General features: G+C 53.1%; 1 protein-coding gene across 1 annotated transcript in view; it reads right to left on the reverse strand.

Moving 5' to 3' along the window:
• The window catches only part of LOC101660488 (zinc finger protein 114-like), a gene marked incomplete at its 3' end in the record, with an annotated part of 64899 nt that overhangs the window by 11257 nt on the left and 41548 nt on the right, over positions 1 to 12094 (reverse strand). The gene's annotated exons all lie outside the window — the stretch shown is intronic.

Raw genomic sequence — 12094 nt, forward strand, 5'->3', positions numbered from 1 at the left:
GCCATTGGTACAGCGAGGCCAGACACTAGGGAACCCATTGGGGCTGAGAGGCCTGGCACGAGGGAGCCCACCTGGGATTTAGAGAAGCCAAGTACCCAGTGTCCACCTGAGACAGACACACTTGGCACCAGGGAACCCACCTGGCACACAGAGGCTGAGCACCACGGGGCCCAACTAGGACAGAGGGGCTGGACATCAGGTGGCACACCTGAGGCAGAGACACTGGGCAAAAGGGGGCCCACGTGTGGTAGAGAAGAGGTAGAATCCTGAGACACCAGATACCCTGTGTCCACATGGGACAGAGAGCTGGGCATAGGGGGTTGACCTAGGACAGAGAAACCGGGCTCCAGGGAACCCATTTTGGACACCGGAGAACCAGGGGCCCCACATGGGATCCAGAGAAGCCAGGCACCCAGTGTCCATCTGGGAATGAGAGGCTAGGGACTACGGGATTCACCTCGGGCAGAGAGGCTGTGCACCAGGGAGCCCATTTGGGACAGAGAACATGGGCACCGAGTGGCCGCCTGGAACAGAGTAGTCAGGCACTAAGGGGCTTACCTAGGACAGAAAGGCCGGGCAACTCGGGATCACCCGGTGCAGAGGTGTGGGGCACCAAGTTGCCAACTTGGGACATCCAACCTGGACACCTGGGGGCTGCCCGTTGTGGAGAGGCCAGACACCCGGGTGCTCACTTGGGATCCAGAGAAGCCACGAACCCAGTGTCCACCTGGGACAGTCACTGGGCACCTGGAAACCCACCTTGGACAGTGAGGCAGGGCACTAGGGGGCTCACCAATGACAGAGTGGCCAAGTACTCAGTGTCCACCAGGGGCAGAGAAGCTGAGGTCCAGGGAACCTACCTGGGCCAGAGAGGTCAGGCACTAGGGGGTTCAACTAGGAGAGAGATGCCTGGCACCACGGGCCCACCTGGTACACAGAGGCTGTGCATCTCAAGCCCACCTGGTACACAGAGACCAGGCACAAAGGAGCCACCAGGGACAGAGAGGCCGGTTCCAGGGAACCCACCTAGGTTAGAGAGGTGGGTCAAAATGGCGCCCACCTGGGTCGTACCACCGGGACATCTTGGGAACGACCTGGGGCAGAGAGGCCAGGTACTAGGGTGCCGAGTTTGGATCCAGAGAAGCCAGGCACCCAGTGTCCACTTGGAACAGAGACACTGGGCACCTGGAAACCCACCTGGGACAGTGCAACCTTAGGGGTTTTCTTAAGAGAGATGCCAGGCACCACACGCCCACCTGGGACAGAGGGGCTGGATACCAGGGAACCTACGTGGGACAGAGTCTGCAGACTAATGGGTTCTCCTGAGGCAGAGAGATTGGGCACCAGGGAACCCACCTGTGACAGAGTGGCCAGGAACTAGGGGGTTCACCTCGGAAAGAAATCCTGGGAAACTCAGGCCCACCTGGTACACAGATGCCGGGCACCTCGGGTCCACCTGGTACACAGAGGCCAGGCACAAGGGAGCCACCTGGGACAGAGAGGCCTGTTCCAGGGTGCACACCTGTGATCCAGAGAAAAGGCACCAGGGAACCAACCTGGACCAAAGAGGTCAGGCACCAGGTTCCCCACTAGGGATCCAGAGAAAGTAGGTCCCCAGTGTCCACCTGGGACAGAGAGGCTAGACACCATGGAAACCACCTGGGACAGAGAAGCTGAGAAAAGCGGGTTCACCTGAGGCAGAGAGTCCGGTTACTAGGGGCCCTACCTGGGACAGAGAGGCCGGGCACCAGGGGACCCGCCTAGTATTCAGAGAGCCAGGCAGCAGGGACCCACCTTGGATCTAGGGAAGCCAGGCAACCAGTCTCTACTTGGGACAGAGAGGTTGGACACCAAGGAACCTACCTGAGACAAAGAGTCTCCATACCAGGGGTCCCAACTGCGATCAACAGAAGCTAGGTACCTAGTGTCCACCTGGGACAGAGAGGCCAGCCACCCAGGAAACCAACTGGGACAGATGCCAGGCACCAGGGAGCCCACCTGGGACAGAGAGGCCGGGCACCAGGAGGCCCTCCTTGGAAAGAGAGCCCAGATATCAAGGGGAACAAGTGGGGCAGAGAGGCCTGCCACCTGGGAACCCATTTGATACAGAGAGGCCAGGTACAAGGGTGCTCCCCTGGGACAGAGAAGCCGGACACATGGGACTCACCTGGGGCAGAGAAACCATGCACCAGGGGGCACACCTTGGACTGAGAACCTGGACACCAGGGCACAATCTGGGGTAAAATGTCCTGGTACTAGGGCGCCACTAGTGATACTGAGATGCCAGGCACCCTGTGTCCACCTGACACAGAGGGTCTGGGCAATTGGTGGCTCACCTAGGACAGACAGGCCAATCACCAGATGTCCCACCTGGGATCCACAGAAGCCAGGCACCTAGTGTCCACCTGGGACAGTGAGGCTGGGCACTCTGGGATTCACCTAGGAAAGAGAAGCTGGCACCAAGGGGCCCACCTGGTACAGTGAGACCAGACACCAAGGAACCCATTGGGGCAGAGAGGCCCAGCACCAGGGAGCCCACCTGGGATTCAGAGAAGCCATGGACCCATGGACTCTGTCTCCACCTGAGACAGAGACGCTCGGCCCCAGGGATCCCACCTGGCACAGAAAGACTGAGCACCAGGGGACCCACCTAGAACAGAGGGGCTGGGCATCAGGTGGCGCACCTGAGGCAGAGAGGCCAGTCATCAGGAAACCCAGCTGAGGCAGAGACGCTGGGCAAAAGGGGGCGCACCTGGGGTAGAGAAGCTTGCACTAGGGTGCCACTTGGGAACCTGAGACGCCAGATACCCTGTGTCCACCTGGGACAGAGCGGCTGGGCATAGCCGGTTGACCTAGGACAGAGAGACCAGGCACCAGGGAATGCACTTTAGACACCGGAGAACCAGGGGCCACACATGTGATCCAGAGAAGCCAGGCACCCAGTGTCCACCTGGGTATGAGAGGCTTGGGTGGTTCATCTCGGGCAGAGAGGCTGTGCACCAGTCAGCACATTTGGGACGGAGAACCTGGGCACCAGGGGCCTCCCTGGGACAGAGAAGTGAGGCATTAAGGGGCTTACCTAGGACAGAAAGGCTTGGCAACCCGTGGCCACCCGGTGCGCAGAGGTGGGGCACCAGGTAGCCCACTGGGGACATCCAACCTGGATACCTGGGGGCTGACGTGGGGCAGAGAGGCCAGGTACCAGAGTGACCACTTGGGATCCAGAGTAGACAGGCACCCAGTGTCCACTTGGGAAAAAGACTGGGCAACAGGGAACCCACCTGGGGCAGAGCGGTTGGGCAAAATGGGGCCCACCTGGATCATACCACTGTGATACCTGGGTGCCGACCTGGGGCAGAGAGGCCGGGCACCAGGGGGCCCACTTGGAATCCAGCGAAGCCAGGCATCCAGTGTCCACCTGGGAAAGGGAGGCTAGGCACCAGGGAACCCAATTGGGACAGAGAGGAAGGGAACCAAGACAACTACCTGGGGTGGAGAAGCCGGGTACCAGCGAACCCACCTGGCGAAGAGAGACCGAGCACAATGGGTCCCACAAGGGTCATGCAACCGGGACACCTGGGGACCTATCTGGGGCAGAGAGGCTAATCACCAGGGTGCCCACTTGGGATCAAGAGAAGCCAGGCCCCACTGTCCACCTGGGATAGAGCCTGGGCACCAGGATACCGACCTGGGCAGAGAAGTTGGGCACAATGGGGCCCATCTGGGTCATACCACCTCGATACCTGGGGGCTGACCTGGGGAAGAGATGCCGGGCACTACAGGGTTCGCCTGAGGCAGAGGGGCCGTGCAACAGGAGGCCCACCTGGGGCACAAAAGGCAGGCACCCAGTGTTCACCTGGGATACAGACACAGGGTACCAGGGAACCCACCTGGGACAGAGAGGCTGGACAAAAGGGGGCTCACCAATGACGGAGTGACCGGGAATCCTGTGTCCACCAGGGACAGAGAGCTGGGCTCCAGGGAACCCACCTGGGGCAGAAAGATCAGGCACAAGGGGGCCCACCTAGGACAGAGATGCCTGGCAGCCCTTGCTCACTGGGAAAGAGGGGCAGAGCACCATGGGCCTACTGGGGGTGCAGAGGCCAGACAACAGGAGGCCCACCTAGGACATCCAAGCGGAACACCTGGGAGGCGACCTGGGGCACAGAGGACCCACACCTGGGTCCCCACTTGGGATCCAGAGAAGCCAGGAACCCAGTGTCCACATGGGATAGAGACTGGGCATCAGGGAACTCACCTGGGGCAGAAAGGTTGGGCACAGTGGGGCCTACCAGGATCATAGCACTGTGATACCTGGGTGCCGAACTGGGCAAGAGAAGCCGGGCCCCACGGGGCCCAGTGGAATCCAGCGAAACCAGGCTCCCAGTGTCCAATTGGGAAAGGGAGGCAAGTCACCAGAGAAAGAACTTTGAACAGAGAGGCCGGGCACCAGCGAGCCCACCTGGGGAAGAGAGGCCGAGCACAATGGGTCCCACCAGGGTTATAAAACCGGGACACCTGGGGGTTGTGCTAGGGCAGTGAGGCCAAGCACCAGGGTGCCCACTTGGGATCCCGAGAAGCACGGCACCCAGTGTCCACCTGGGATAGAGGCTGGGCACCAGGGAACCCAGCTGGGCAGAGAGGTTGGGCACAACGGGGCCCACTTGGGTCATACCACCTCAATACTTGGGGGCTGACCTGGGGCAGAGACGCCGGGCGCTACGGGGTTCACCTGGGGCAGAGAGGCTGTGCACTAGGAGGCCCACCAGGGGCACAAAAGGCAGACACCCAGTGTTCACCTGGGATAGAGACGCTGGGCACCAGGGAACCCATCTGGGACAGAGAGGTGGGGCACAAGGGCATACACCAATGACGGAGTGACTGGGAATCCTGTGTCCACCAGGGACAGAGAGCTGGGCTCCAGGGAACCCACCTGGGGCAGAAAGTTCAGGCACCAGGGGGCACACTTAGGACAGAGATGCTTGGCACCTCGTGCCCACCGGGACAAGAGGGGCCAGGCACCATGGACCTACCGGGCGTGGAGAGGCTTGGCACCAGGAAGCCCACATGGGACATCCAAGCGGGATACCTGGGAGCTGACAGGGGGCAGAGAGGCTAGGCACGTGGGTGCCCACTTGGTATCCAGGGAAGCCAGGAACCCAGTGTCCACCTGGGATACAGGCAGGGCACAAGGCAACCCAACTGGGGCAGAGAGGCTGGGCACCAGGCTCCCCCCCGCCCAGGGACATCCAAACAGGACTCCTTGGGGCCGATCTGGGGCAGAGAGGCCAGGCACCAGCCTGCCCACTGGGATCCAGTGAATCCAGGAACCTTTGTCCACCTGAGACAGAGAAACCGGGCACAAGGGAATCCACCTGGGACAGAGAGGTTAGGCACTAAGGGTTTCACCAAGAAAGAGATGCCAGGCACCATGGGCCAACCTGGGACAGAGAGGTTAAACAATAAGGGTTTCACCAAGAAAGAGATGCCGGGCACTGCGGGCCAACCTGGGACAGAGAGCACGGGCTCCACGGAACACAACTGGGGTGTAGAGGCTGTGCACCAGGGGAAAGGCTGCGCAGTAGGGGCCTCACCTGGGGCATCCAACAGGCACGCCAGGGGTCCTACCAGTGAAATCCAACCAGAAAACCAGGGGCCCCACTTGGCCAGGCATCAGGGGGTCACCTGGGATCCTGAGAAGTCAGGCACCCAGTGTCTACCTGGGACAGAGAGGCTGGGCACCAGGGAACCTATCTGGGATTGACAGAAGCAAGGCACCCAGCGTCTACTTGGGACAGAGAGCTTGGACATCAGGGAGCCCACCTGGAGAAGAAAGGCCTGGCACCAGGAGGCCCACCTGGGATCCAGAGAAGCGAGGCACCCAGTGTTCAACTGGGACAGAAGCTGAGCACTAGGGAACCCACCTAGTTTAGAGAGGCTGGGTACAATGGGGCCCACCTGGGTCATACCAACGGGACATCTGGGGAATCGCCTGGGGCAGAGAGGCCAGGCACTAGGTTCTCGACCTGGGATCCAGAGAAGCTAGGCACCCGGTGTCCACCTGGGACAGAAAGGCCAGTCACCCAGAAATCCACCTGGGACAGACGCCAGACACCAGGGAACCCACCTGGGACAGAGAGTTTGGGCACAACGTGGCCCACTTGGGTCATACCACCTTGATACCTGGGGTATGACCAGGGGCAGAGAGGCCGGGCATTACAGGATTCACCTGGGGCAGAGAGGCCATGTACCAGGAGGCCCACCTAGGGCACAAAAGGCAGGCACCAAGTGTTCACTTGCGATAGAGACGCTGGGCACCAGGGAACCCACCTGGGAAAGAGAGGCGAGGCACAAGGGGGTTCACCAATTACGGAGGGACTGGGAATCCTGTGTCCACCAGGGACAGAGAGCTGGACTCCAGGGAACCCATCTGGGGCAGAAAGGTCAGGCACCAGTGGGACCACTGGTGCTAGGACAGAGATGCCTGGCACCCCGTGCCTACCGGGACAGAGGTGCCGGCCACCAGGTGACCTATCGGCAGTGAAGAGGCTTGGCACCAGGGAACCCACCTGTGACAGAGAGGCCTGGAATTAGAGGGATCACCTCAGACAGAGATGCTCGGCACCACGGAACCCACATGGGACAAGGAGGTCAGTCACCAGGGTGCCTACCGGGGATCCAGAGAAACTAGGTACACCGTGTCCACCTGGGACAGAGAGGCTCGTACCATGGAAACCACCTGGGACAGAGAGGTTGAGAAAAGTGGGTTCACCTGAGGCAGAGAGTCCGGTTATTAGGGTCCTACCTGGACAGAGAGGCTGGGCACCAGGGGACCTGCCTAGGATTCAGAAAGCCAGGCATCAGGGGGCCCACCTGGGATCCATGGAAGCCAGGCACCCAGTGTCTACTTGGGACAGAGAGGTTATACACCAGGGAACCCACCTGGGACAGAGAGTCTCCGAACCAGGGGTCCCACCAGCAATCAACAGAAGCTAGGCAGCCTGTGTCCACCTGGGACAGAGTGGCAAGTCACCCAGGAACCCACCTGGGACAGGCGCAAGGCACCTGGGAACCCACCTGAGACAGAGACCCGGCACCAAGAGGCCCTCCTTGGACAGAGAGCCCAGACATCAGGGGGCCCAAGTGGGGCAGAGAGGCCTGCCACCCTGGAACCCATTTGATACAGAGAGACTAGGTACATGGGCACTCCTCTGGGACAGAAGCCGGACACATGGGACTCACCTGGGGCAGAGAAGCCGTGCAACTGGGGACCCACCTTGGACTGAGAACCTGAGCACCAGGGGGACAATCTGGGGTAGAGTGTCCAGGTACCAGGGCACCACTAGGGATCCTGAGACGCCAGGCACCCTGTGTCCACCTGGCATAGAGGCTGGGCACTAGGCAACCCACCTGGGCAGAGAGGTTGGGCACAATGGTTGAGACGGTTGCTCTAGACAAACATTCTCTAGACAAAATGTTCTAGAGAACATTTAACCACCAATCCTGAAAGCTCCCCTAAAGCACTCTACCTAAAAACAGTGGTGGCCACATTGACAATGATAATAAATTATGTAGTGGGTTGAAACCACAGTAGAGCTATCAATAAACTGAAAAGCAAACGTACAGGTGATAACTATGTGGAAACTGCATGTATATGGGTTTAATTGCTAAAAATTATGTTTCAGCCCAGCCACTCAATAACATAAAGTTAAACAATTTATAAAATGGGCAAGGGACTTGAGTAGACTTTCTCCAAAGAAGGGCCAGGGAGCACAGAGGCATTGCTCAGCAAGATCAGGCCTGTGGGAGGTAGGACTTCTCCACTAGTTTGGCTCTTCCTTTGGACACGGGGGAGGGGCGCTGGTGAGACTGTGGGGAAATGGGAGCTCTCTTCCAACATGATGTAATCTCAACACGATGCCACCACGGAAACAAAAACAGCCCTTGGAAACGTAGAACGACCACATGGCTGAGCAATTCCGGTCCTGGGAGCTTACCCCCCAGACTGCGAGGCAGGGATCGGAACAGGTATTTGAGTTCCGGCAGTCGTCACCGTGAACTAGAATCAACTCAGAGGCGGCAACACATCCTCAGAGAGCAGAGCCATGGTTCCCGCTCTCTCAACAAACAAAGCCAAGGGAGAGCCCCAGGGCCAATTCCAAGGACAAAGAGGGCTGCTCCACTGGCACAGTGAACATGTTTGCATGTATGATCAGGCTACAAGATACATGGCAGTGCATCCTCAAAAATGTAAAATGCAACATGAACTGCATGACATGAAGATGTTCAACCAACCAACCATAATGCTGGTGAGGAGCTGGCATATTAAGTAGCTTGACATCAACAGTAAATAGGAAGATTTGCTCCAGTGGATACATACTGAACCCCGGACTAGCCACTACAGAATGTAACTTCTTTAAACACACACAGGGACACAAAAAACACAGTGAGTCTCCACCAAATCAAAAGGATCTATTAAGCAGAATGCAATGGCGCTTTAGATATCAATAATAAAATGATTTTTTTTTAAAGTTAGGAGATTCTGAATCACTATTTTCAAAAATAAATGATGATAATAGGAAAATGTGAGAGGTGAACAACAATGAAAACCCTTTATATTAGATTGATGGGGATAGACGAGCACGCACATAGGCAGCTGCAGGCACAAACAAAAATATCATATCCAAAAAGTTAGTAAATAAAAAAGAGTGACCCCTCCCCCAGACACATGACAATCATACAGACAAGAAGCTGACCAAATAAAACGGTATGTGAAAGGTACAACAACAAAGAAGCTTAGACCATGGAAACAATGATGCCTTCTTAAAGGACAAGAAGGAGAAACACATCTCTGTCAGTGTGAGGACTGAGAGGTGGGGGAGCACGAGAGAGCAGGGGAAAGGGAGGGACAGGGAATCCATGAGGACCATCATGAATTTAAACAGGAACAAAGTACAACTACAGTAGCATCTTTTTAACCAGCAGTTCTCACCCTGTGGGTTGCGGCCCCTTTGGGAGTCAAACGACCCTTTCACAGGGGTCGCTCAATTCATAACGGTAGCAAAATGGCAATGATGAAGTAGCAAAGGAAATAATGTTATGGTTGGGGGTCACCACCACATGAGGAACTGTATTAAAGGGTCCTGGCATTAGGAAGGTTGAGACCCCTGTTTTAAACTAAAATAGAATGTATTTAACACATGCTCCCCAATAAACTTGAAAACAGATGGAAATGAGCAACTTTCTAGAAACATCATCGCTAAAGCCATTTCAAAAAGAAAGAGTAATTCAAATCATTGAAGAAACTAGTAGTTGAAATCTAGCTACATACACAAAATCCCATCAATCATCGATAACTTTATAGGTAATTTTTAGTAAACATATGAAACAGATAATTCAATCTTACACAAAATATTACATATAGTGGGAAATGAGGAAAACTCTCAAGGCTCATTTTGTTACAATGAAGTCACCTTAAGAAGAAAACCAAATGATATTACAAGAGTTATATTTTTCAATATAAATCAAAAGCCCACCGTATTATATGAGCAAAATAAATCTAAGGTACATATGGAGGGGTAGGGGAAGGGAGGGAGAGAGAGAGAGGGAGCGAGCGAGGGAGGGAGAGAGGGAGAGAGAGAATATGAATATGAGAACCCTGCTGCTAATTGCAAGACTGGTGGGTCAAAATCCACCACCACTCCCAAGGAGAAAGATGAGGCTGTCTGCTCCTGTAAAGACTTATAGTCTCAGAAACCGTATACAGGGTAGCTAAGAGCTGGGGTGGTGGGATGATGGTGTGTGTGTCTCTCTCTCCCTGGTACCATTGAGATTCATCCTGGGAAAATAACTATTTTCAAGTTAAATACTATATTTACTATCATAGATACGTTTATTATACATGATCTACTTACTGTCTTTAAAATTTGAAAGGACATCAGTGTAAGGCAATATATTAACAAATTAAAGGAAGATGATTCTAGTAAGGGATGTAGAAAAAATGTTTGATACAGTTCAACATTCATACAAGTTTCAAACAACAGAAGCAGCAACAAGAACTCAGAGGTTTTCTTTTACCTAAGTGGTTTCTGAAAATATAAGGCAGATGTTATATGTAACATGGAATGATAGAAGCCATTTCTTTAACCTTGAAAATAGTTGATATTCTCACTACTTCCATTTAACTATGTATCAGAAGTCCAGAAATGTAAAACACACACACACACACACACACACTCACTCACACTCACAGTTAAGGACGACAATTAGAAAGTAAACGTTCACTAAGGATATTATTGCCTATGCAAGAAGTCCAAGATAATGTATACACAAGCAATTTGATCTAAAAGATCATTTAGCAATTTGCTATGTATAATCTATTCACTTTGCTAGGTATAAGCTATGTACATAAATCAATGATATACTAATAGCAGTTGCCAATTAGAAAATGTAATTTTAATAGAGATCACTTATGATGACAAGAAAGGTATACACTATGTTTTTAGCCTTTCATAAATAAAATTGTAATACTGTATTAAAGGCACTGAAAAAGATGTCTATAGAGAGACTCAGTCTATGAATGAAAAGGTCCAATATCTAAAACAGCAGTTGGCTTCAAATTCATCTATAACAAACATATTGCTTTGAATCAAAATTGTAGAATTCATGCAGGTTTAACAAAAGTATACCAAAATTAATATAAAAAATTTTAAAGTCAAGAATAGCCATGTAAATTAGAAGGAAGGGAGCACTTGCTCTCCAACTAGCAAGTCCTCGTTAAAGTGATGATCCTTAGAGAGGTATGGCATTGACACACCACAGGGCGAGAAACAAACCTGCACGCAGACTGGAGCTCAGCCCAGCCCGGGGCATCCTAACCACTCGTGGGAAATGGTGAGCTTGGTTAACATACCAACAACACAGGAAAGGACGAAATTAGAACTCCACATGATGACACGCACACATCAATTCCAGAGGGATTCGAGTCCTGCCCAGGAAAGGCAGTGCTTGAAAGCCCTCAGAAGGACATTATAGGAGAATGTCTCTCTCATGACCCCAGTACTGCTGCTCCATTCAGACCGGAGCACGTACACAGGTGTAGATAAGAGATGGGAGCTCAGGATACACGGTATCCAGGAACAGGAGTGGGAATAGATACCAGAAGGGGAACGAGGGTAGAGGATGGGAGACAGGGGTACCGATCACAATGATCGACACATAACACCCCCCTCCAGAGGGAATAACAACAGAAAACATGGGGGAAGGGAGACAGCTGAAAAGAATAATAATTTATAATCTATCAAGGGGTCATGGGGGGGTGGGTGGGAAGGAGCTGATACCAAGGGCTCAATAGAAAGTAACTGTCCAGAAAAGAATGATGGCAACGTACGTACAAAGAGGCCTGATGCAGTCGGTGTATGGATTGTAAAATGAGTTGTAAGAGCCCCCAATAAAATGATCGTTTCATATAAAGGGGAAAAAAACCAAGACACCAAGTCATGAAAGAAAAAAGGGATATATTAGACTATATTAAACTAAGAGTGCAGAGGGAGGGAGGGGAAATATGAGGACCTGGTGCCGGGGGTTTAAGTGGAGAGAAAATGTTTTGAGAATGATGTACAAATGTGCTTTACACAATTGATGTGTGTATGGATTGCAATAACAGTTGTATGAGCCCCTAATAAAAGGTTTTTTTTAAAAAAGAGTGCAGAAAACTCTACTCAACAAAAGACGTCTCTAAAAGTTGAAGAGACTCCCCCAATGACTAGGAAGACACATGCACTAATAAACAAGTAGAATCTAGAACACAAGGAATAGCCAAACCAAAAAACTACACCCAACCACCCAATTCAGGAGCATCACGGGAACAAAGAGGCCAGGAAGTCCAAGGAATCAATAAACCTGTTAAAGTAGCCTCGGCATCATTAGTCATCAGTGAAATATGCACATGGAGACACTGGGAGACCAACATCATTTCACCACATTTGGGGAAAAGGCAAAGGCCAGATTAATTTTAAGGATGTGATCTGCAGAGGGGTCTCGGGGAGGAGATGAGCCAGTCAGGGTGCGATGTAACAATGATGAGAAATACAAC

Source organism: Echinops telfairi, unplaced genomic scaffold (assembly GCF_000313985.2).
Source record: "Echinops telfairi isolate 266 unplaced genomic scaffold, ASM31398v2 ScPeMD7_15;HRSCAF=58, whole genome shotgun sequence".
In the NCBI taxonomy this organism is placed as follows: Eukaryota; Metazoa; Chordata; class Mammalia; order Afrosoricida; family Tenrecidae; genus Echinops; species Echinops telfairi.